Source organism: Zalophus californianus, chromosome 9 (genome assembly GCF_009762305.2).
Source record: "Zalophus californianus isolate mZalCal1 chromosome 9, mZalCal1.pri.v2, whole genome shotgun sequence".
Lineage (NCBI taxonomy): Eukaryota > Metazoa > Chordata > Mammalia > Carnivora > Otariidae > Zalophus > Zalophus californianus.
The window spans coordinates 80,985,198-81,013,101 of NC_045603.1; the positions used below are offsets into that span (position 1 = coordinate 80,985,198).

Consider the following 27,904-nt stretch of genomic DNA (forward strand, 5'->3'; position numbering starts at 1 on the left):
CCCTGTGCTTGGCACATAGTAAATGTTCAATTATCTTGGAGCTCTTTACCATAACTTTCTCAGAGGCCAGTTTTATATTATGTATTCCTTATCTTTCCCTAGAAATAATTTCCACACTTGTTTGAATACTTCTAAACCATAGCTACTGCTCACACCTTCTTACTACAATATACCCAGGTGGTACATACAAAACCAGAATAGAGGTTAAAAGGGATGAAGTCTCAATTGTATTCTTAAACCCATCAACACAAATATGGGTCAGGAACCACCATCTAAAGAGAAGTATATAGAAAATAAATTTGGCTCTATTACTGACCATATGGTGTGTATGTGTGTGTGCACATGTGTGTGCTAAAGATGAAAAATCCATATATGTGTGTGTGTGTGTGTGTGTGTGTGTGTGTGTGTGTGTATCCCTGTGTATTTTATAAATATTTAAGTCTATGTCATATATGGGAAATGACCTTTCTTTCATACTTCATATTAGTCAGATGTTTATCAGATCAGTGTGTCCAGTTTGAGGCATCAGATCTTTAAAAGAATGTGGAGAAACTGGAACAGATACTGAGAAGAGAATCACAAATATGCAAATGATATATGAAAAAAGTCAAAAGAATTGAAGCTGTTTAGCTTTAGGAAGATCAAGGATGACCTGGTTTGTTTTCAAGAATAAGAAGAGCTTTTCATGAAGACCCTGATCAGCTATTCTTTGTGTCCACAGAAGACCAAACAAGAGGAAATGAGTACATTAAAACAGTACATATTTTTAAATTGTTATAAGAGGGGTGACTGGGTGGCTCAGTTGGCTAAACGTCTGCCTTCGGCTTGGGTCATGATCCCACGGTCCTGGGATCAAGTCCCATGTCAGGCTCTCAGCTCAAGCAGGGAGCCTGCTTCTCCCTCTCCCTCTGCCTGCCACGCTCCTCCTGCTTGTGCATGCACTTGCTCTTGCTCTTTCTCTGTCAAATAAATAAATAAAATCTTAAAAAAAAAATTGTACGAAGAAGAACTTCTAGCAAGCTTAGCGGTAAAATAACAGACTGGACTACTGAGTTAGTTATGAGGTCTGTAATAGAGGAGTTTTTCCTAACTTTATAGATAATCACCAGACCCAGCCTTTTCAATTTGGCTTCTACCTGAACGAGGGGGCTGCACCAGATGAATGCTGAGGGTTCTTTATTGGTTGTAATATAACGAGAAAATAGCAAGGGGCTGCATATACATACAAGATATGTTGTATGATTAAAAATCTATTAAAAAATCAACTATTGAAGAGATGGATCAGCCACAACGTGGAGGCAAGTGTTTTAGCATGCTCTGGCTGTTAAACAAAGCGCAACATGAGACCCATCAATCAGCTTCTAACAGACAATTCCAGGTCAGCCAGACTGACGGGATTTTTAGTGCTGATTGCATTAGATTTGCATTTGCTATTGCAAAAGAGAAAACCACCAATTTCTTAGAACATAAATCAGTGTGCATGCCTTGACCCATAACCGGTGAAACAAACAAAATAAAGAAGGTTGCCATTAAATTAATAATTCTCAGTATGGATGGGAATGTTTCCCTTATTAAATTCAGAGTGGATTCATTCTAGGAACAATTTTGGTGTAGTGGCTCTCACTTATTATAGATTACTGACTTTCAGTGCTCAGCTGCCAAAATACTTTGGCTCTTTCTCAAGCCCCAAGAATTGCATAAATTTTTCCTCTCCTCATGCTCCAGAGCCATTAACCATGTCTCCAGATGTCCTTTCTTCTCATTTTATCTACTTCTTTTGTCTGAAGTCTCCTAAGAATTTCTGTATACTATTTACACTGTAATATATTAATGATGCTTCAGAGCCATATATTGATTCTCATAATCCTCCCCAATTTATATGCCTTTATTTCTTTACTTGGTTGATATATTTTCTTAATCTGTCACAATCTCAGATAAGCATCTTTTGCAAGTCTGTTTTTCTCCGCTCACCTACATATGGATTGGCACAGACATTGACAAATGAAATGTAGTTCTCAGCCAGTTTTGTTGTCTCTGACCATATCTAAAGGGCTTGGTTGACTGCATGTAATAAACAAAACAACAAAAATAATGAAACAAATCAAAACAAAAACCCTGTGATTAAAATCAGCCAGAATTTTATGTATCACCCCCATGAAAAGATCTGGAAGTGAGAAGTCCTGGGCTTGTAAAGCAGCTCTAGAATTACACAGGTTTTGGACTCCTGTCCAGCTACTCTGCCATCCTCAGGATATGGCTCTGTGGTCCAGGTGGCACCTAGCTCCAGCTATCACATCCACATTCCAGGAGGCAGGATGGAAGAAGGAAGGGCCGATACACCCCCTTCAAGAAAATTTCCTGAAAGTCCCACACACTTCTAGTTGATTCTCATTGTCTGGAACATAGGTGGGTAGCCACTCCCAGCAGCAAAGGAGATTGGGACATGATTTACTCCAGGTGACATTGTGCCCCACTAAAAGCCAGGATTCTGCTATCATGGAGAAAGGAATCAATGGATGATGGACCGGACAATGACAAATATTGTGTTGACAAGAAGAGTTTCAACCCAAATATAGTGACTTAAAATGTCAGCGTGATGGGGCCTTTCCCTTTGATAACCATGCACCAAGTGCAATGCATCATTACCAGTGCCATGCTGTGCATAGTTCATTCATTAAGTGCTTCATCAAAAAAAATCTTCCTGAAAATGTGGGAAGAAGGTGATATTATGTCTCAAGCCTAAATAATTTCATTTCATAGGTGACAAGACTGAAGCACAAGGATAGAGACGTAATATACCCCTAGCGACACAGTTAGTTCATAGTAAAGTTGGTAATTGAACCCAAACAGTCAGATCCTTGGATCTATGACTATTCAACATATTGTTGTATTGCTTATAAAGTAGCATAGGGGCATTGCCTTTTTAAGCATAGAATTCAGCATAAAATTCAGCAAGAATTTTTCAGCATAAACCATGGCAGAACTCTCAGAGATTCCGTGATACTGCCTGTACTATGACAACATACACACGTGTGCATGCACATAATCTCCATACATGAAAAAAAATCTCTGCCTTCATTCAGACATGATATGCAATTTTTAGGAGTTGCTCTGAATCTGTTGGTGGTAACATCCCACTTCTATTTCATCTTTCATTTGTTCAGTGTTGTCTTTATTTTTCTGCTTACTAGAAATGTGGAACTGTGTAAAGTTTGTTTTAGTTATCCTTAGTTGCTGCAGTGCATTCATTCTTTTGAATCATTTTACTCTGATATTTACCTAGGAGAGTTAAGATATCTTCATGATTCAAGATAATGATGTCTATTTTGTTGGGAAAGGCCAAAAGCCACTGTCAGCTCAAGCATAGGACAGATGACAAGACTTATTGTAGAAAATAAGATTGGAAGGATTTGGGGTATTGATTTCAGTCTAAAGAAAGATATTCTATTGTTTAGATTGTATAGGAAAAAAAATCAAAATTTTAGTCACTATACAGTGACAAATGTTTGGCAAATTGTAAAATATACCTTAGTCCTCCTGAGAGTCAAATTAATAGAATGTTACCTTAGAGGAAACCAATCTGTGTTCTTTTTAAAAAATCCATATTTTTTTCTAACTCAATTATTGTATTTCCTTCATGCAAAATCAAAACCTTCTTGTCAAGGGTCCATTATATAAATATTTCATGTCAGTTGATGTGTGAAATAGTTTTCTTTTAAAATAACTGATGGAGGGTAGAGAAGATTTAATGCTTATGGAATTCATTAAGATTTCATATTGTTCTGAAAAGGGATTTTCATTGTCCTTTATTTCCATGAGTCATGTTATAGTTTTCCAGAAATAACTGAAAGAAAACGGAATAAAGATATTGAGATGACTTTTTCAAATATTTGTTATAGAAATTGTCAAACATATAAAAAGTAGGGATAATACTAGTATGAATTGACATGCACCCATCCCCCAGCTCCAACAGCTATCAACATAACGCCAATCTGTTTCATTTCGCCTTCTATCCCCATTCCCTTCCCTTCTACATGCTAGATTATTTTGGAGTAAATCTCAAACATCATCTCACTTATTTGTAAGTACTACACTATGAACTCATGCATGATGAGGATTCTTCGGGTTTTTTAAAAACATATTCTCAAACATAATATCACTTCTGAAAAAAGTAATAATAGTATTGAGAATATGATATGTTAATTCTATTCTATCTCTTTTTCTCTCTGCTTTTTAACAGTTGGTATGCTTTAATGAGGATCTCAGCAGGTTTATATATTGCATTTTGTTGTTATATCTCCAGTGTTCTTTTAATACATAGGTTCATCTTTTTGTTTGTTTTTCTTTCATTTATTGAGAAAATTTGTAGAGTATCTCCTATTGTGAATTTTGCTAATTTGTGTTCCTGTGGTGTCATTTATTGTGTTCCTTATTCCCTTGTATTTCTATAAATTGGTCAGAATCACATTTTTTTTCTTTTTGCAGGAATACCTCATAGATAGGGTTGTCTACTTCCTATTGCATTATATCAAGAAGGACATGTACTTAATTGTCTCTTTTTGTGATTGATTTTTTTTAAGTAATGTCAGCCACATCTTTTCATCTCATCAGCTTTTCACCTAGCAATTTTAGCAAATATTTATGATCCCCACCTCAATCAATTATTTCATTAGGGGTTACAAAATTGAGATAATCCAATTTTATAATTATTTCTTCATTTATTAGCTGGAATTTTTTCCATATAGGACAGCTTTTCTTCATCAGCTATTTATTTGCTTACCTTGAAGTATAGGAAAGATATATAAATGCTTGATTCTTTCCTTTATCAGTCAGGATAATGAGCTAATTCCTTAGCCCCTGGCAAAGATCACCAATGTACTTTTTAAAAGTATTATTGTAAAAGTATTGTAAATGTATTATTTTATGGTTTTAAAACATATTTACTATATTTCAAGTCTACTGCTATTATTTTTTTCTTTCTATGCTCAAATCGTCCTGTCTTGATGGACTCTGAGAAACAAACTGAGGGTTCTAGAGGGGAGGAGGGTAGGGGGATGGGTTAGCCTGGTGATGGGTATTAAAGAGGGCACATTCTGCGTGGAGCACTGGGTGTTATGCACAAAGAATGAATCCTGGAACACTACCTGAAGAACTAATGATGTAATGTATGGTGATTAACATAACAATAAAAAAATTAAAAAAAAATCGTCCTGTCTTTGGGTGGTGAGAGCATCTTCAACTTAGTTCCTGAGTTCTTTTCAGGACGTACTAGAGCAAAGAGATGCTCCATGTTCATCTTGTATATTTCCTGTCCTAGATCTGGAATCTGCCATTTCTCCAAGGTTCCTTTTAATGAAAAATGGTATTTAGAATCTCCAGTCTAGTTGCAGAGAGGACCACTATTTCTAGATCTTTTCAGTAGTCAAAGCTATGAAAATAGTTGAGAAGTCTATACTAATATTTCCAAATCAAATTTTGGTTACAGGATTTTTACTTATTTGACTTATATTTGCCTTATTCCACTTTCACTGAAAACCTTGGTTCCTAAATGGAATAATATAATTATTTATTTTATCTTATGATAATTTCAGAAGGACAGTATGTTAATATTAATGATTATTGAGTAGAATTCTAATTATTTACAAGGCTTTTTTTTTTTTTTTGCATTTACTTTGTCCTTAGACTATATCCTACCAAGGTTATACAGAAAAATTACCATTTTAAAGTCACTTTGAAATAACTATTTTCTGGGTGGTTAAGCCAGAAAACTAAAAATTGGTTATTATTTTCCTTTAGTTTTCTAATCTTAGGGTGCAGTATATAAGTTTTATTATTTTAGGATTATGCAAAGTATTTGTTTCCAAAATAAAATCTACAAAATATTTTGAAAGATCTAACTTTTATCTTTAACCCTTTACCCAATTCCCATTCTCACCTAAAGATAACCATTGTTATTAGCTTTTGGTTTATCTTGACATTTTTTTAAAAAGGTAAATACGTGTGCATGTGTGTGTTTGTATATTGTCCCTGTATTTCTTAGCTATAAAATGGCATAGAAAACACATACTGTATACATTATTTTTCTCATTTAATGATATATCTTTGCAATCACAGCTGCATGGTACTCATTTCATTGGTATTACTTTAGGCTTATTCAAATAGTCCACAATTAATGGGCATTTGGGTTCTTCCTAGTCTTTTGCTATTGCAGAAATGCTGCAATAAATAGTCTTCACCAATTACAATTTATTTGACGAGTATTTTGATAAGGATTTAGATTATTTCAGATCTTTCCTTTTATAAACCAAAGTATGATAACCATTCTTCCACACACTACTTTGGTTATCTTACTTGATTGTAAGCTCCCCCCTTTTAAAATTATTTTATTTTTTATTTTTATTTTTTTATTATGTTCAGATAGCCACCATATAGTACATCATTAGTTTTTGATGTGGTGTTCAGTGATTCATTAGTTGTGTATAACACGCAGTGCTCATCACAAATGCCCTCCTTAATACCCATCACCCCGTTACCCCATCCCCCCACCCCCCTCCCCTCTGAAACCCTGTTTGTTTCCTGAAGTCCATAGTCTCTCATGGAAAGCTCCCTGAGAGTTTTTCATTTCATTTCATTTATTTTATTTTATTCCTGAAATATACATAACAGAAAGCTCCTCAATTTGAGGGCATTCTGGACTTATTGATTAAGCTATGCAGGTTTTGAAAAATACATCTGGAAAACATATATCTTTTTGGAAAATATATATGCATCAGTGTGTTAGTTATCTTTAAGATTAAAAAAATAAAGATACTTTTCTGCCAAATAGATTTTTATTTGTATTTTGTTTATAGTAAAGTTTCTCTAAACAGAAATTATTACCAAATAAATGCAGAATAAACTTGAAGGGAATAAGAGAAAGAGTAGTTCTATTTATTGAGCAACGGCCATACTCAAATTAGTCAAACAGCAAAAATTAATTGTGGATCACTAATCTAGGTGCTGGGAATAGTGCTAAATTAAACACATAGCATCCTGGTCTCAAGGAGCTGATTTTCTAGTGGGAAGACATAAATTGGAAGACACAGATAATAAAGACATAGAGAAATACATAATATATTTTAAGAAACTGATAATGGTTAGAGGGAAATCCTTGGGAAGGAGAGGGGGTTAGGATTCAGAGCACAAGTGATGGTGCAGCCCCAGATAGGAATGTGGGTTGGTGGATTTGTGGTTGGGAAAATATACATATAATATATATTATATATACACTGATGTGTATATGTTTTCCAAAAAGGTATTGATTGCGGGGCGCCTGGGTGGCTCAGTTGGTTAAGCGACTGCCTTCGGCTCAGGTCATGATCCTGGAGTCTTGGGATCGAGTCCCACATCGGGCTCCCTGCTCAGCAGGGAGTCTGCTTCTCCCTCTGACCCTCTTCCCTCTCGTGCTCTCTATCTCTCATTCTCTCTCTCAAATAAATAAATAAAATCTTAAAAAAAAAAAAAAGGTATTGATTGCATATTATCCCAGGGAAGAATGCCGTGAGAGTGGGCGATGAGAGGGTACTAGAAGGTGTAAAGTAATTGATTTGAAAAGTAGGAAAGTGAAGTTACTAGGTCAATACTGTGTTTGGTAACAAAAGCTGTTCTTCCAGCTCACTTTGCTAAAGGCAATTTGACTGCCTATGATCTGGCCAAGAGGGTTAAGAACATTATTTCCCCGCCCTCGTTAAAGTGATTAGAATAAGAACTGCACTGGACTGGTAGGCAATCCATAGATTGTAATGTCTAGCCTGTGGCATATCACCTTTGACATGGCACGCAATGGTTTTAAGCAGTTTCCTTTCTTAGGAATTTGTAATTAGGAAACTAATGAGAATGAGGCAATTAGCAGCCAGTGCAGAAGCTGAAAGAGCACAGTGAGAGATGCTATTACCGAGTTGAAGCCCTGACAAGCTAAAGTTAGAAGAAAGCAAACAATATGTTTAAGCTGAACAAATATTTTAGAAAGATTAGAAAGGATATGCAGAGAGAGGAAAAGAAGGAAGGGAGGTGGAACAGAACCAGTATAGTTGCTTATCTCATGAAAACATTCCAGGCCCAATTCCAATCACATGTTTCCTTAGAGGGAATCCACTTTGACTTGTACTAGGTTTAGTTGGTATAGAGGACAGCTATCATCAAGGTGTACCCAGCACCTATTTTCTCTTTTTGCTAAGAGCACACTGATTTTTCTCTAGGAAAACTATTTTTTCTCACTAAGGTCCATGAAGTTTGGATGCAGTTAGCCCATCTACTCATTCCTTATGTGGGCATATGACCCATGTTTGGTCAATTATCATTCCTTTAATCACAATAATTGGCTCATAGAAGGCCCTAGGACATAATAAAAGTCAATGAAATTCAATTTGGGAGGCATTTGTTGCAACTCTGAAAAGAGACCTTTGGCTGTGGTTGTTAAGAAGATAGGATAGTAGCTAATTTGCCACCATGTGAAGAGATCTAAAAACTGAAAGAAGAAAAAAAGCAGAGATGAGAGAAGGAAAAACAAGACTAAATTAAGAAGATGTCATATTAACCCCTGGATATATCCATGTCTGAAGCTGAAAAATGCAACTACACCAAGCATGGAAAGGATAGGTCTAATATCCTAATCCTAAGCCACATATGCTTTTGGTTAGAAAAATACGAGTGACAAAGATAGAGATCCAGATTCAGAATACGAAGGGGAAAATTGGTATGAAACCGGTTGGGACCTTAACTTTGAACGTCTTCTTCTCATGGATTTTCTAGCATTTCAGATTTTTCATATCTTATTATCACCTCCAAAATACTTCTGATTATTCTTTGCTCATTTTCCTCTTTGCTGGGGAGGAGATATAGAAGACCAAAGTTGTTCCTTGGTTTCTGAAGCTTACCTATTCCTATTAAGAAGTATTGTTTTAAAAATATTTTTTCTTTGTTTGTGGTGGGTTTTTTTTGTTTTTTGTTTTGTTTTGTTTTGTTTTGTTTTGTTTTTACTCTGCCTTCTTACCTGAAAGGAGATCTGAGTTCCAGATCTAATTATGCCTCTGATCAGCCCTGTGACCTTCAGTATCTCATCACTAGTACAACTTTATTATTTTCAAAAGAGAAGGCACCAGAGCTGACCTCTAAGGCAGGAAGATAAAAAAATCTGGTACTTGTGCTCCTATCTCCTCTACCCACTGCCTTAGCCTAGCCCATGAATCACTGAGCCCAGGTTTAGATAATTCTCATGAGAAAGAAATCCTGTTTGCTTTATCTGCTTTGAGGTTTCTGGAAGCCCTGAATTCCGTGATACTTCCAAAGAAGAATTTGATGAAATTTAATATTTTATTTTTAACTTTATCTCCTACAAATTAACTTCTTTTCATCGATAACTGTCAGCAATCAGGAGAGAAATTTAATCTTAGAATTTTAAAGTTTTGTTTAAAAGCTTAATATCAGCAGGGCGCCTGGGTGGCTCAGTCATTAAGCGGCTGCCTTTGGCTCAGGTCATGATCCCAGGGTCCTGGGATCGAGCCCCTCATCAGGCTCCCTGCTCAGCAGGAAGCCTGCTTCTCCCTCTCCCACTCCCCCCTGCTGTGTTCCCTCTCTCGCTGTGCTCTCTCTGTCAAATAAATAAATAAAATCTTAAAAAAACTAAAAAATACAAAAATAAAAGCTTAATATCAGAGTATAGGTTGTATAAATGAACTCTGACAGAGTCTACCATTAAGTATACTAAAATAAAGAAATTGTGCCATTACAGTCAATAGTTTGTCAAAAATACTTTTTTTTTTTTTAAAGATTTTATTTATCTGACAGAGAGAGAGTGTGTGAGAGCAGGAACACAAGCAGGGGGAGTGGGAGAAGGAGAAGCAGGCTTCCCGCCGAGCAGGGAGTCTGATGCGGGGCTCAATCCCAGGACCCTGGGATCATGACCTGAGTTGAAGGCAGATGCTTAACAACTGAGCCACCCAGGCACCCAAAAATACTTTTCTTAAGAGGCTGAAGATTTGGAACATGGGCTAGAGTGACTGCATCAGCCTTTCATAGTCATCCAGGCTTAAGATGTGCACTCATCTATGGCTGCTCTTAACATCGAATCAGTGACATTTGGCTACATTTGTTCCTGCATGAACATTCGCATTGATACCAGGCTGGTCCAGTTCTTTATTATTTTGTGCGTAGAGCATTGCAATAGGTTATAATTTGTCTTTTGTACACATTATTTTTTCACTTGCTTCATCATAGACACATGCTCATATTAGCCTTGCTAAGAAAATAGATTGTCATAGCATCTCCCTGCTTAAAGCCTGCATTCCATGTCTCAGCTCCACAAACCATGGTTTGGTCCATATTATGTTTTCTCACTCCTCTATGTGAGCTTGCTGCTTAGCTTAATAAATTATGCCGTCAACTAGTATTTTTAGGGAGTAGCAAGATCTATGCTATGGCTGAATATACAACTATGAATAAGGCATTGCCCCTGTCATCCCAGAGCTAATATTCTATTGGGGTAGCCAGACAAGTAAATAGGAGATAAAATACATTAGCGTGAACTCTACTATAGGGGAAAACATAGAGAATTATGGGTCCCCAAAGCAGTGGCAAGTCATCCAGTCCTAGAGCCCCAACAAGCCTTGCTTGAAAAGATGGCATCTCAACTGAGTCCTATAAGACAAGTAGACTACTCTGGTCATTGGCCCTACATATGAGGGCCAGCTCAAGACCTCAGACTATAAAATGGTTCCTTACCACCTGGTCAGTACCATTGGTCTCCTCTCCCCACTCTGAGCTTCGATAGCATTCACTCATTTATTCATTCAAACAGCAAGTACTTATTGTGTTGTATTATGTACCAAAACTGTCTAGGCCCTGAGATACAGCAGTGAACAATTAAGTACTTGCCCTTGGGAACCAACATTGAATTGAAGTGAAGCAGTCAAGAAAAGAAATAAATATATAATATATCAGATGTGATAGCTCCTGTGAAGAAAAATAAAACAGGGTAAGAAAGAGATAATGGGGGATCTTATTTTATATAGGGTGAGGTCCCCCCTGCTAAAGTGACATTTGAGCAGAGAGATGCATAAAGTGTGGAGCACTGAGGGAAGAAGTTTGCAGACTGAAGGAACATCAAGTGCAAAGGTCATGCAATCAGGAGTGGGTTTGGAGTTGTAGGAACAGCACTGGGTTGGTATTGAACATTTGACTTCTCATTGGATATTGCCTCCATTCATTATTGCCCTTTCACATGAGTCTGAGCTGTTTCTCTCAAACATGTTTTCAGTGTACAGAGGTTAAGCACTCTAACTTCACCTTCTTTATAATGTTGTTGCTCTTCTTCCTACTCCCAAATCCCCTGCATCCATCCGGTGTCTTCATGAGGCTATCAGAAAGTGTTCACTGACTAAATGTGAGCTGGGATTTATTCATGTTCTTGATGTATTATATATGTTATAAGGCACTCATACTTTTCTTACCTGGCTGATATTAAAAGAGAACACTCCATAGCCACTGAAAGGAAAGGGTAGGTAGTGAGGAGGAGGGTGCAGAAACAGAGAAAATATCCTCAGAGTACAAATTTCAGGAGCCTGTGAGTCTGCTTCAAGGACAAGAACTAGAATACTTGTGGCAAGCAACACTTGTTTTTCTGCAGATTTTAATGTAGAAGGGGTGGAGTGGGAACCAGAATTAGACGGACAACTCCAAAAAATCAATTTAGTGAATTGTAGTGTGTGAGTTGATTAAGTATTGATCAGTGACCCAGCTCAGGTCTGAAACAGCCTTAGAACCACCTTCTGAATAAGCCATAAAGCAAAAGAATTGTTCACTGATTTAACTGGTAATCTTATTGGGTAAGCTGTGAAGTCCTTGGGAATAGGAAGTTAAGAAAGTTTGAAAATTCACTTAAATGTTTGTCTTTTTAAAAATCGATGCTCCAAACATCACTAAGGCAAACAAGATTAATTAAGGAACAGATCTTGAAAACTCTGGATTCTTTCTTATTTGAGACTCAGCAAGTACCTGATCCAGCTTTCATTAGGTATTTTAGGATATATTTAGAATGTAAATTCTTTAGGTGCTGAGTTTGAATAGATCTCATGTTGTAGAGTAGCAGTGCAGTCTCTGGACCCCTGGGGATCCTGTGACATCAAAACTATTTTCATAATGATGGCAAGATGTTATTTTCTATTTATTATGTCCTGGTTGTAGGGAAATCTGCTGGTGTCTTTGCAGGAGTCAAGTAGACAGCATCAGACATTGTGTTCTTTGTTGCCATGTGTTCACTGTTAAAAAAAAAAAAAAGATGTCTTACTTAAGAATGTCCTTGACAAAGCAGTGAAAATTTATGAAATTTCAGCTCTTGACTACATGTCTTTTAAATATTCTGTACACATTAAGTATTTCTTCTGCATACCAAAGTACAATAGTTGTTTCTAGGGAAAGCCATTGCTTGAGTTGCAGGCTGAGTAACACTTTTCCTTAAAAGAATGTCTACAAACTATCATTTTATCAAAAATGAATGACATGGGGGGGCCTGGGTGGCTCAGTCAGTTAAGCATCTGCCTTTCGCTCAGGACATGATCTCAGGGTCCTGGAATGGAGTTCCGCTTCAGGCTCCCTGCTCAGTGGGGAGTCTGCTTCGCCCTCTGCCTCTGCCCCCCCATCCTACCCTGTACCCCTCCCCCCGTCTGGCTCTCTCTCTCTCTCAAATAAATAAATAAAATCTTTTAAAAAAATGAAATGGGTATGTCACTTTAAGGAAAATAATTGTAATTAAGTGCTAATGATAACATCTAAGCTTTCAAATGAAAATTCAAATTTTGTAAAAATTTGTATCTACCATTGTGAGCTTGAAGCTTCCCCAAATTTAAAAGGGACTTTTAGGATGAGATTTGCATTTATTACGTAGATATTAACAAATGTGATATTTTGATATTGCTTAATGAAATGTGTCAACATTTGGAAGATCTGCATAACTCAGTGAACCTGTAATTTTTAAATGATCAATGCATGTTGTTACAAAGCATGCATGTGTAAAAGATCCATTCAAAATATAACATACACCAGTGAATTTTAATGTAACACAGTACAAAAAGTTCATTGATATGGTTTCTGATTCCACATTGCAATAACCATTAATAACTTGTCAAGTTTTGGTGTCGTATCAAAAAATAAGATCCACAATTATCTGAAAGGCCATTAAAATATTCTTTCTTTTTCTAACATCTGTGTGAGGCCAGATTTTCTTTATATACTTCAACCAAAGCAAATCAAGGCAAAAATAGAATGCAGAATCAGATATGTGGATCCAACTATCTTTAGTTAATCCAAATATCAAAGATATTTGCAAAATGTGTAAAAATTACTCCCTTCTTGCTAGATTTTTCTGTCTTGGAAAATATAATTATTTTTCATTAAAATATGTTATTTATATTAACATGTAATGAGATTGTCCCTGTTATTTTTAAATTAATATGTATTTAAATATTCCCAGACTTCACTTCTAATATGATAAGTATCCATAGACATAAATTGATATAGACATATCTCTTTAGGCTGTGAACTCTTCAGAGTCCTTAATTTATATAGTATAAAATATGCTGAGCCGAAAATGTGGGAAGAACTGCTACTATCAAAGGTTAATAATTTTTATATAATAAAATAATCTAATGAGCATCAGCAACACAGAAAACAGTCTCACTGTCTCTTGTTGGCATGAATGTATACATAGATAAGAGGACTTTATACATGCATGGATAAATAGATAAATGCTTTCTCCTCACCTCAGACCTTGGGGGCAGGGAACTGAGTTAATCACAAATCTCAGTCTGTGATTAATGGTCCCTGTAAAGTTCTGCTCCTGTTTTATTTAAACTCTTCTAATGTGTTTGCTATGTATCCATTTTTGGGTTTGTGTATGTACTTGTAAAACACATATTATGGTTTTATATTGCATATATTTTTAGATTTACATAAATGATACTGTGATATATAGAGAGATTTATATCTATATAATTTCTTTCTTTTTTTCATCTTAGTTTTATATTTTAAAGATTCAGCCTTGCTATTGCATGCTAATAAGAAAAGCCAGACAGACAAATCATCTGACTTATGTATATTTTTCTCATCACACACAGCTAGAGATTTTATGGTGGCATTTGAAAATTTTACCCTTTACATGACAAACATGAAAAATCACCTCTAAGCTATAAAATTCATACAACCAAGTACAAAATGACTTTGCCATTTGCTCTCAAAGTCCATGCCATTTAACAGCTTTTGTTGATGGTCTATGTGGGCCTTGTGCTTGTTCATACCATCAGGGTTCCTTATAAACATGAGATGGACTGCAGAACTTCATTTTGTCTCCCCAACTGTATGATCTTAGACAAATTACTTAACCTCTCTTTCAGTGTCACCTGTAAAGTGGGGTTAATAATAGTACCTGCTTTATGGTGTTGATGTATGAGTTAAATGAATTAATACTTGTGAAGTGTTGAGAATGATACCTGGAACATAGGAAGCATTATATAGGTATTTGTGAAGTGAAATGAAATGAATGAAAAGAATATGCCATCTGAGAGCATCTAACTTGTTCCTATGAATCATAATCTGCTTTTCCCATTAGGGCATTTCTCCCCTTTATCTTTCTGAGGAAAGTGTTTTGGTAATAAAAACATCTCTGAATGGTTATAGATAGAGTTAGGAGAATCTTACTCTGCTATTTTATAGGCATTCAGTTTTCATACCTTGTAAAAACCCCAAGAATGACATCATATCCTTTAAAACTTTATATAAAAGTTCTAAGTAATGATTAGATTCTCAGAATAAGAATAAGGAGCAGAGATTCATTGATCAAAAAGATTCATGTGTTTTTAGAATAAGAAAATAAAAGGACTGTACATTTCACCTCAAATATAGTAAGTTGCCAAGCTCTTTAGGGACCACAGAGTTATCCTCTTTCTCCCCATCAAGACTTCTCTGGCTTCATCGTTCTCTCCTGGCCATAGAAAACAGAATTCCCAGCACCAGGAGCTGTGAAGTCAGAGCGACTACAACGGCCTTCAGGTGCTTCCTATGACCAAGTCATTCCTGGCATGAGACATTACATTTTTCATTGCTTTTATCCTTATCACTGATGATGATGTCATTTTGGAAACACTAACAGAATATCAGAAAAAAATGAGCATTTTTAATGGGATCTGAAGAAATCTTTCAAATGAAAGACCAGCAATGGGATGAATTTCTTAATTTGAAAAGCAGACTAAATTTAATTGTTAAAGACTGTTTTCCATTATAGGCCATTGCTAACTTTTTTTTCCAAGAGTGCTTGCAATCCCTCACTTTTCAGATCGGGTGCCCTGGAATAAAGCCAGATTAACTCTGAGCTGTGAATTTTACAAACGCTCTTGTTTAACCTATAATCGATTTAAATAGAGCCATTCTACAAAATGCAAACATGGTAATTGGTGCAATTTTTTTTTTTTTTTTTTGCGTGAAACAGCATACAAGAATATGCTGGCTTTGACTTTCTGGATCTTTGCACAGCCAGAAGTCTGGCAGAATAATCAACTGAAGTTCAAATTAGAGCCCCAGATGGAAACACAAACAGGGGCCACCACTGTGCCTTTTTCATGCTTCGAAGCTCAGTTCTGGACAGAAATGTGTTTCTAGTTAAAATGTAATCATTTCCAATTCCTTCTGATCACTGGATCATACTGGAAAGAAAAAGCCTGAGGACTACAATTGCTTTTAATTACCACTGAATGTTGACTGAAATTTTCATTTCCTTTCCATACAGTAGTATTTTTATAGAACAAACAAGAATAGAATAAAGATATGGCCTCTTTATACTTGAAGTGTATTTTGAGAAAGATCTTTATTAACATTACCCTCTTTGAATTAGAATTTCTTTGTCAGGATTGGATTTTCCCAAGTTTCCTTTACCATAGATTGCCGAAAAAGCCAAGTCAGTTTAATATTCTTGAATGGTCAGGTTTAAAATTTAAATGGTTTTTTGTTTTTGTTTTTTTAATTCAACAAGACTCAAGAGAGTTCATACGCTTCTCTGATTAAAGAATTTAAAACTGTAAGATACTTTGGACAAGGTTTTCTTCCAACCCCACTATGCTTCTACCTCCTCACACCATTTTAAGAATGGTGTATACCAAGATTACTGAAAGAGACAAAGTAAAAAACAAATGAATCAAAAAGCCAAAAATAACCTCTCTCACAATAAAGCTTTATGGAATATTCAATATTTGAAATTTTACATTAGTTTTGATCTTCATATATTATTGAAATGCTATAAATAACTATTCTTCTTTTTAGCTGGGACCTAAGACATGTATTCTAAAACCCACCTAATAATTTTGGATGAATAGTGGTACCCAAATTCTGTTTAAAATAGGAATGAATGGCAAATAGAAAGATGTTACATGGCCTCATGTGATTTGTTCTGCAGTGTTTCAATTCTGAACAACCTACATGGTGAAGTAAATGTACTTTTGATGCCTTTATTATTGTTTCAAGGTTTCTATCACAGATTAAAGAAAAATGTCTTAGGAAATTGATTCTACTGTAGAAATATATGATCTCTAAAATGAATCCCATATTTGGGTTTCCCAAGGAGACACTGGAAATAAAGAGAGGAAATTTATATGTATATCTAGTAAGATTTCATAAAGCAGTATGTTTAATCAATCCACAAAATGTTACTAATAGCATAAGCTGTGGAGTCAGAGATAGCTGTGGAGTCAGAAATACCAGCATAAGCTGTGGAGTCAGAGTCTTACCAGAGTAAGACGGTTCAAATCCATCTTACTAATTCTGTGACGTTGGGCAAATAATTCAACCTCTCTGTTCTTAAATTTTCTTGCCTGATAAGTGGCTAATTCTAACCCCTCCCTCAAGAGTTCTGGAGAGAACTAAATCAGATAAAATGAAGTGTTTGGCATAATAACAGAAACATAGTTCTGAATAACAATTACAGTTGTTATGCTTAAGTATATGGCAATACACAAAAAAAGAATAAACTACTGGCCCTGCCTTCGGAAATACTATTTTCTCACTGAGGTTTTGATACACATATGTGAAAAGTTGTATCTATTGCAAATCAGAATATGATTCAATGAATCTAATAAAAGCTTTAGTACTCTCGAGAGGAAGAAATTGCTCTGGAATACAGTTGTCTGATAAGGCTTAATGGGAGAGAGAGGATTTGAGCTGGACTGTAAATGAAATGTAAGATTCAGATATTGAGAAAGGGGGTGTGGTTTATTTCAAATATGAGCAATGGAGGGAAAATGGTCATTTACATGAGAGTTTGTGGAATATCTCTAGACCAGTGAATATGTGCATTTGGCTAGAGTGGAAGGTCATTCTTGTCAGAGAGAGTGTGAGAAAATGTGGAAAGTAGATTATGGATGTCTTTAAAGGCCCTGGGGTTTTTTGAGTAGGGGAATGGGATAACAGTTGAGGAAGATGTATTTGGTTGCTTCTTGTTAGGTAAGCTGAAGGAAGGATCAGGTGGAGGAAGGACGATGAATCAAGAGATGATTTATGGGCAGAACAGGATGGAGGTTCATGAAATTGGAAAGAGAAGATAATGATAATACGAAATTAGAGAATGTAGTTTACAACCATCACCTAGTTTAATCCTCTTAACAACCCTGAAGAATACAGCCAGACAGTGAAAATGATACAAGTTGAAGTCTGGTTTTCTGAGTCTAGAACTTAAGCACTTAACCATTGTGCCATAGTGCCTGCTCCATATGAGAACATTGGTGCCTAGAAGTTCATGCATTATTTCCCTCACAAATACAGTTTCTTTTTAGATCAAATCCTAGCTTAATCAATACTGTAGAAATAAAGAAGATCAACCAAATGAAAAAAAACAAAGTTGGGAAAGCTTCAGAGTGGACAAAAGGAAAGCTTTCAGGTGTGTCCTCATTGGAGGTTGTTGGCATGGAGAAATTGAAGGCAGGCTAACTAGAAGTAGGGCATCTTGTGTGATTGGTTAGGGGTCTGTACTTGACTTCCTCTGCTTGGTCCTAAGTTGGAAGTGAGGACAAAAAGCAGGGAAGCTGTCAGTTACTAATCAAGTCCTGGCCATTTTGGGCTGATTGTTACAGAAGTTATTGTTTAGCTTCCTGGATTGTTACTAGAGATAGCAATCTGGCTTCCTGTAAGTCTGATTTAAAGTTGGCTGGCTTCGTAGGTTGTTTACTGTACATAGAGGGGTTGGTTTCTGGGCAGGTTGCTATAAGTTGTGAGTCAAAGTTCTATTTTTATATATGGTCTATCCATTTTCCATTTGTATATTCAGTCTCTCAGTATCTTTGTAGGGCTTAGTTGCCTTTGAACTCCCTAAGTCCTTTCTGATTCTGGTGAAAGAAACATTATTCAAGATATAAATGCTAGAAATCTAATTGAAAACTTATTTGGGAGTACAAAATTAAAATTGAGTATCTGAGGCTTATAGGCATACAGTATTTTATCACAGAGCCAACAATGTGCCTAATCTACATGTGCCTGGTTGTATATTTCAACTCAGCTTCATGCCTACCCTCTTTCTAAATTCTCCCTTCCATTTAGAGGAGGATCCTGGGAACTACATTTGCCAGAATCCCTAGCCAGCAGGTTTTAGGTAGGATTCTCCAATGAGAAGTTTTTCCTTGAAATACAAAATGGAAAAAAAATTCTATCATTCCTCAGTGGCAGCCATGGGCAGGCAGATAAGGATTGGGAGATGGTCACTGTGAAGTTCTGCCAGTAGCTTCCACACATCCTCCTTTCTGAGAAACACTCACTTTGGTGAAGCAGCTAAGGTCAATGGAGGTGGCTTTTCTAATATCCTTGTACTTCTAGATTTCCTGAAAATTTGCAGGGGCTTCCCTGACTTTTGCTCTCCTAGCCCTTCAGATGGTTTGGTAAGTCTTTAATTCCCAGGGTTAAACCCCATTTTGTTCAAAATACCTACAGTGATTTTTGTTCTTCTGACTGACCCTGAGAAATGATCAGGTGTTCTGCCAAAAATAGGGGAGTACACATTCTCTGAAAATGTTCTGGATGAAACTGGAAACTACTGTTAAAATAGTAAAGACAAGATAGAGGCACAGCATAATATAGAAGCAGAGAGAAAGTCTAAGATGCTACACTGCTGACTTTGAAGATATAGGAAAGGGACAAGAACTGAAGAAACCTGGAGAAGGCAAGATATACAAAGAGAGATCAATGAAGTCCCTCATGTGAGTAAGAAATTAATTCAGCTGTTCTGGAATAAGAGCTGTTCTTCTTAGAAGAAATTAATTCAGCTGTTCTGTAATAAGAGCTGTTCTTCTTGGCCACTGTATAGCGGAAAAACACTGACTTTAGGAATGATACTGTCCATTTGAGAACTGAAACACAGCTACTTTGAACTGGAGAGCCATGGTCTGAGGGATGAGATCCAGTACCACTATGTACATAATGGGAAGCCCAGAACTGAAGCACTTCCATACTGGATGGTAAGTGGACAATGGCACAAGGTCACATTGGTCAGCAAAACCAAAACATGTCTTATTCCAAAGAATCATCCAAGATGGGAATATCGTCTTTATGCCAAATGCTACATAACATAGTGTCTGAACCTGAATCACACTTGTCCAACTTGCAGTGATTTCCTAAGCTTGGTGCAAGGAGTAATGGACTTTCAGGAACTTTTGGCCAAGATGCTTACAAAACTAAATTATGCAGTCACAAGACTTAGTCAACTGGAAAATTGTCATTGCAAGATCTGCCAGGTGAGTAGGTTTTTCTGTAGAGACCAAGTCTCCTGGGTTGATGATGATCACTGCAGGAACTGAACATGCCAAATGGTGCTGTGGAGTGTCAAAGGACGTCCTATCTCCCACTCAGTTGCTCACCAGACACCCTCCCCATGCACATTGCCAGCCAGTGCTGTAAAGTCTGCTGACCAAAACGTGTCTATACAGGAAAAGTCCTTGCAGAAGGCCAGTGGATTTTAACTGAGAGCTGTGGGGAATGCTGAGATGGAGTTTTAGTATAAATTACAGAATCATGCCCTCCTTTAACTGCTCAGAAAAGGATCACATGCAGTAGAGGTTATAACTTTTGTGCAGACAGCGCTAAATGTGGTGAAAACTTACAGTTCAAAAACTAGAATACAAAAGCTACTTTTGAGTGCAAGAACGGTTACATCTGTGTCCAGAGAGACTCTGCCTGCCATGAAAATATTGATGAGTGTGCAGCTAAAATGCATTACTGTCACACCAATACTCTGTGTGTCATCTTGCCTGGGTTACATCACTGTGACTATGTCCCAGGACACATTCATATGGATGACTTCTCCTGTACAAAATAGGATGAATGTGGCCGCAGGCAGCACACCTATGATGAGCACACCACCTGTACCAACACTGTCCAGAGACACAGCTGCACCTACAAACTGGGCTAAGTGGGGAATGGGACTATCTATGGAATATTCTGCCAAGAGGGCAGCAGATATGGAATACTGTGGCTCCTAACAAATGCATTTGTCCTCTGGATTCAAAGGAAGCCACTGTGAAAAAGATACTGATGAATGTACAGGGGGAGGCGTTGAGTGCCACAACCATTCCTGCTGGGTTAACCTGCCAGGGTGGTACCACTGTGAGTGCAGAAGCAGTTTTTAGGATGATGGAGTCTCTATTGACAGTGATGAATGTGCCTTAAGAACTCATACCTTTGGAGTGATTCTGCCTCCATTAACCTGGCAAGGGGATTCCACTGCCTCTGTCTTTCTGGGCCCTCCTGCTCTGGTGACTGCCCCCATGGAGAACTGCAGTGCAATAGGCAGGTGTGGACCTTGAAAGAAAACATGTGTTCTGTCTGTTCCTGCAAGGACCAAAAGATTTTCTGCCAATAGACAGCTTGTGATTGCTGGAATCCAAATGTTGACCTTTTCTGTTGCCCAAAGTGTGAACCAGGGCCACCAGTCAATATTTAGATCAAAATGGACACAAGCTCTATCAAAGTGGAGACAACTGGACTCACAGCTGCCAGCAGTGCCAGTGTCTGGAAGGAGAGGTAGATTACTGGTCACTCGTTCCAATTTGAGCTGTGAGTACACAGCCATCTTGGAAAGGCATTATTGTTCCCACTGTGTCAGTGACCCCTGCCTAGCTGATAACATTGCCTATGACATCAGAAAATCTTGCCTGGACAGCTGTGGCATTTCAAGGCTTAGCAGCTCAGTATGAACATGACTGGATCTCCTTGTACAACCTGCAAATGCAAGGATGGGAACGTCCGCTGTTCTGTGGATTTAGAGTGTTTTCATAATAATTGAAGTATTTAAAATGGATTCATTATCACGGGAGAAAAATGGACAAAATGACCATCCAGTATAATAAAGAACAGGAGTTGGTGTTTTTTTACCACAGACAGTTATCAAAGTCTGCATCTGAGAAGGTGTTTGGGGAATGCATTTTGGACCTACGGCTTTGTTCATTCATGCTACGTAGTCTAGATGACCTACAGTGCAGTGCATTCAAGTCTTTGGTTGTTAGAAGTTTCCCATGTTGTAAATCATATTTCCCTTATCAGATCATTTGCAAATACATTTAAATGATCTCAGGGTAATGTTGATGTTATTTTTGGCTTATTTTGTGTACTAACCTTTTATTTATTTTTTCTGGACTTTTGGATCAAATTCTACAAGTAAAGCTGCCTATTGTGATTTTTGTCACCCCAAACAAACAGACAAAAAAAAAAAAAACCAAAAACAGTAAAAACAATTGCTAGAAAAAGAGTAAATGTTTTAGTTCTCATATATTAGACTTAACTTCCTTTTTTTTTAAGATTTATTTATCTGAGAGAGAGAGAGATAGCAGTGGGGAGGGGCAGAGGGAGAGGGAGAGAGAATCTGAGAATCTCAAGCAGACTCCCCAAGCAGGAGCCTGACGTGGGGCTTGATCCCACAACCCTGAGATCATGACCTGCACCAAAGTCAAGAGTCAGACACTTAAGTGACTGAGCCACCTAGGCACCCCTAGACTTAACTTCTTAATATGAGTATCATTTCTTATTTTTCTTTATCTTCCCAGTGTTTGGCACAAAGCTTTGCACAAATCAATCATTCAATAATATCTGTTAAATCAAGCTGAATTAACTATACAGATGAAAAAGAAACAGGAATTTGAAACAGACCAAGTCAGAAAAGCAGTTGATCAAAAAATGAAAGTAAATATAAAGAAAATAATAAAATCGTAGGTGACAGTGAAAATACATATCCTACTAAGGCCTCCTCTACAAAGAGGAAATTTAAGATCAAAACCTTAATTTGGATCAGTCTTCAAATTATCCTATGGTTTATTTCTGGTTCTATTTTACTTTTTAATGCCTTTCCCCACATTCCTTCATTTCTGTTGCTGTTAACTCCTTCCAAACTAATCTTGGATCTCTTCACTTTCTGCCATCTCTGTTGTTACTAGCCTAACCCAAGCAATGCTTACATCACTGGGACTTCTGTAGTAATCTCGCAACTGAGATTTCTGCTCCCATTTCAGTGCCCCCAGTTCATTCTCTAAACCTGCCCTGTCCAGGACAGTAGCCACCAGCCATGTGTGGCTACTGAGCACTGGAAATGCTGCAGGTTTGAATTGAGATGTGCTGTAAGTTTAAAATACAAGGGAAAAAATATACACACTGAATTTCAAAGACTTAGTATGGAAAAAAATGTAAGATGTCAATAAACTTTTACATTGATATGATAATGATCTAATGGTTTGGATATGTTCGGTTAAATAAAATCTATCAGTAAAAATAATATGATAGATTTTTTTTTACTCTTAAAAATGTGATTAACAGGAAATTTAAATGTTCTGTGTGGCTTGCAATATATTTCTGTTGGACAGCCCTACTCTAGACTGTGATCAGTGATCTTTTCAAAACAAAAATGTGTTCATGTCATTACCTCACTTTAAGCCTTGCACATAGGATAAAAACCAAGATTTTAATGTTGCCTTCAAGCACCTGACTAATCTGGCCCCTGCCTACCTCTCCAGCCCCACATCATCCTCCTCAACCCTGATAGCTTCATCCTTCTTGCAGTTACACTCTTCTCTTCTTAGCTGCATTCTTCTCACATGTCATTTCCTACCTGAAATGCTTTTCTCACTCTTCATGTGTCCAGTTCCCACTCATCCATTAGGTCTCAGCTGAAATGTTACTATGTTACTACCTGAGGGAGGCATTACCTGACAGCTTGTAATCTTACCATGAGCTGTCATAACAAAATGAGATAGGTGGCTGGGTGGTTTAAACAACAGAAATTTGTTTTCCCACAGTTCTGTAGGCTGGAAGTCTGAGATCAGAGTGCTAACTTGGTTAGGTTCTAGTGAAGGCTCTCTTCCAGGCCAGAGGTGGCCACCTTCTTCATGTGTCCTCACATGACAAGGAAAAAGAGACAGAAACTCTCTGTTATCTCTTCTTATAAGGGCACTATTCCTATCATGAAGGCCTCGTCTAAACTTAATTATCTTGCAAAGACCCCATCTCCAAATACTATCACATTAGGGGCTAGGGATTCAATATATGAATTTCGTGGGGCAGATGCAATTCGGTCCAATAGCATTCCCCAACCTATATTAGATCCCCTTTTATTTTATCTTATAGCAATATGTTTTGTCCTGTGTAATACTTATCACAATTTGTAATTATATATTTATATAATACTTTGACAGGGATAGCGTTGCAGAGTTCTTATTCAGTAAATGGTTATGTCAACATTTTTCTTGGGCTTATGTACTTTCAGAGATAGAAGGAACCTGAGATGTCATCTAGACGAACGTCTTTGTTTTAGATATGAGGAGACTGATATGGTTTTACCTTTATTTAAAAAGAGGGGGTTCTCTTTCTGTGATTTATATCTTATAGAGTTAGTAATCTTTAGACTGAGAAGCTGTATGATAGTACAATTTATCAGACTATGACAAAGTGTGACAGGTGAGATAAGGAGGTCCTGCACACTTGTGTCAGGAATGCACATGCTTGCCTCATATCTTGGGATTATTTAACATGGACTCACTCTGTAATGCTGTGTGTGAGAGAGAGTGGGACAGGATAAGCCTTTAAATTTCAAAGAAGCCTGATCTATCTTTGCTAGTTCCAAGTAATGCAAGTTGTTTTTTTTTTTCAAATAATTCAAATTTATGAAAAGAGTGAAGTCAGTTGTAGTTGTTCTCAGCTTTGTCTGTCTGATGAAGTCTTCATTTAGCGTTGATTTTTGAAAGATATTTTCCCTGGGTATAGAATTCTAGGTTGATAGTACTTGAAAGATATTTCCAATTGTTTTTTGTCTTTCTTGTCTTTGCTCCTCAGTATGTAATATGTCTGCTTTTCTCTAGCTACTTTTAAGATTGTCTCTTTATTGCAATACTTGATTACAATGTGACTTTCATGGTTTTCTTTATATTTATTCTGCTTTGGGTTTGTTGAGATTCTTGGATCTTTGGGTTTATAATTTTTATCAAATTGAAAAATGCTTAGCCATTCTTTATTCAATATTTTTCTGTCCTTCTATCTTCTCTCCTCTATCTAATTACATACACATTAAACTACTTTATACTGTCCCACAGGTAATTTTTTTCAATCTTTTTTTGGTCTCAATGCTTAAGTTTGCATAGTTTCCTTTGCTATATCTTGAAGTCAATTAATTTTTTTTCTTTAATAGTGTCTAAGCTATTGCTAAGCCTCTCCAGTGTAGTTTTACATCTCAGATCATGTGCTTTTTTTTTTAATCTCTAGGAGTTCTTTATACGCTTTTCTTATATCTTTGGCTTTTCTCTTTATGATGATTATGTTTTACTCTACCATTTTAAACATATGGGTCATAGTTACACTAGCCATTTTAATATCCTTGTCTGTTGGTTTCATTATCTCATCCATTTCTGTGTCTGTTTCACTTAGTTATGGGTCATATTTTCTGCTTCTTTTCATATCTAGTATTTTTTAATTGAGGTATAATTGACATATTATATTATTTTCAGTTGTACAATATAATAATTTGATATCTGTGTACTTTGCAAAATGATCACCACAATAGGTCTAGTTAACATCTGTCACCTTACATAGTTACAAAACTTTTTTTTCTTACGATGATAATTTTTGAAATCTAACTCTCTGAGCAACTTCCAAATATGCAATACAGTATTATTAACTATAGATACTATGCTGTACATTACATCTCCATGACTTACTTATTTTGTATTTGGAAGTTCTTACCTTTTGAACCCCCTTAACTCATTTCTCCCGTCCACCCCCATCTTCAGTAGCCACCACTCTGTTCTCCATGTCTATGAACTTGTTTTTTTTTTCCAAATTTCACATGCATGTGAGATCGTATGGTATTTGTCTTTCTCTCTGACTTATGTCATTTAGCATAATACCCTTAAGATCCATCCATGCTGTCATAAATGACAAGATTTCCTTCTTTTTATGGCTGAATAGTATTCCATTTATACTACATTTTCTTTTTTCATTCATCCACCAATGGACACTTAGGTTGTTTCCATATCTTGGTTATTGTAAATAATGCTGCAGTGAACATGGGGATGCATATATCTTTTTGAGGTTGCATTTTATTTCATTTTTATTTTATTGCATATTTCTTCAAATAAATATCAAAAAGTGGAATGCTGGATCATATGGTATTTCTATTTTTAATATTTTGAGGAACCTCCCTACTGTTTTCCATAATGATTGCACCAGTTTACATTCCCACCAGCAGTGTACAAGGGCTCCCTTTTTTGCATATCCTTACCAACATTAGTTATTTCTTATCTCTTTGATGATAGCTATCCTAATAGGTGTGAGGTGATATCTCACTGTGGTTTTGATTTGCATTTCCCTGATGACTAGTGATGTTGAGCATCTTTTCATGCACCTGTTCAGCATCTGTATATCTTCTTTGGAAAAAATGTCTGTTTAGATCTTCTGCCCATTTCTTAAGTGGATTTTTTGTTTTTTGGGGTGCTAAGTTGTATGATTCTTTATCATACCTGGTCTTTGGAATTGGATGCCAAACATTGCTAATTTTGCATTATTGGTACTGGGTTTTGTTGTCGTCCTTTAAATAGCATTTGATTTTCTTCTGCATGCCATAAACATACTTAGAATAAGTAGTTAGAGAATTTCTCTTTTAAGCTTAGCTAGAGTGGATGCAGAGCAGCTTTTGTATAGGGTTATTTTAGTCATTCTACTAAGGCCTTCTGGGGATTCTTCCTAAGGCCCTGTGTATTGCAAGATCTTTTTACTTTGGCTAGTGGGAACACAAACTATTCCCAGCAGAACCATTCCTACACATTATTTTGCCTGTTCTTTTCCTGGTAGCTCTTTCCCTCCCCAGTCTTGGGTAGTTTCTTCAGATACATGCACTGATTAGTAAAGAGCTGAAAGACTCAAAGAGAGCCTTCTGCAAATTTCTGGAAATCTCTCTCAATATATGTGGTTCTCTTCTCTCTGGTGCTCCGCTCCATAAAATCTAGTCATCTTGGTCACCTTAAACTCCAATCTCTGTGCTTTCAACACAGTGAGACTACCATACTGCATTTGGTCTCTTTTTGTTCTATGTCTGGAAACTCTCTCTGGGCAGTAATACAGTGCAGTCCTAGACTGTGAACCTAGTGAACCTCAAGCCAGTGCACTTTCCCAGTTGCCGTTTTCCCCGCAAAGTGCATTTCTGTTGAATCCTCCCCCCACCCACCATGTTCTCTTCTTCACCCTCTGCACTCTTAAGAAGAGACATACAGCCCCAAACCTGAAACAGATGAGATGAATGAGGTGGAGGGGGCTCCCATTCCCGCTGAGAAGCCCGTCTGGGTCCAGCCGAGAGTGGTCAGACCTTTTTTTTTTTTTTTTTTTGAAAATATAACTAAAGAACATTTATTCATTTTTCACTAAAACTTTATCTTGAGCATGTAACTGAACTGTCACTACCCCCCCACCCCAACCTGAAGGGTTAGTACAGCGAATGTTATAAAGCAGATATGAACAGTTTGAAGGACTGGAACCAAGATTAACTGACAAACAACTTCCATCTAAATTATCATAAAAATGTTTAAGTAAAAAAAAAAAAAAAGGGAGGGGAAGGGGGCAATGGGGGTTTCAGATTGAATAAGATCCTCACATTTCATCTAATACCATCTAATACATCCTGGCTAGAGTACACCAAGATGGAAACAGGATTACTACAATACAGAGCCGCCACTGCAGCATGCTGTACACACCTGTGTTCCAAGCCCACCCCCAGCCCCCACTGCTTCTAACTCAGCTATTTCCCGGCCTATTGGGCCTGCTGACGAAGGAGCACATAGATCTTCTCTTTAATCCAGTCTTTGCTCATCTTGTTTGTGTCCCTTTGCTTGGGGAATTACATTCCTGTGGTGTCTGTTGTCCAATGTCTGAAAACTGTTTTTTCCCCATATATTTTATATTTGTTTAAAGTGAAGGATAAATCAGTTCCTTGTTTCTCCATATTGGCCAGGACTCAAAGTCCCCATTTATTTGTCTTCTATAAGAAAGTATTATGTCTTTTGCACCTCATAGACACAAAGAATTTTAGAGCTCAATGGACTCCTAGAGGACATCTAATCTAAGTCATTATAGGTATCTGGTAAATGATACTCAGACATGAAGAAAAACCCACAAATATATGACCTTATGCTGTATAGGAAGGCATTTTGTTCCAGCTGTTGAAATAACAGCAGTCATACCACAATTGCCAAAATAAAATTATCAAGAAGAGTAGAGTAATAATGTTCTAGGCATTGTCAACAGTTAAATCATCTTTGGGAGGTGCCTATATAATCACCCTTAATGAGTCCAAAGATGAAAAAAATCACAATTTAATTCT

At 36.9% G+C, this 27,904-nt stretch overlaps 1 protein-coding gene and 1 pseudogene across 8 annotated transcripts in view; both read left to right on the forward strand.

Annotated features, from left to right (window-relative positions):
• The window catches only part of LMNTD1 (lamin tail domain containing 1), a 496,795-nt gene that overhangs the window by 234,216 nt on the left and 234,675 nt on the right, over nucleotides 1–27,904 (forward strand). The window lies entirely within an intron of this gene.
• Nucleotides 1,341–21,340, forward strand: LOC113921612 (annotated as a pseudogene).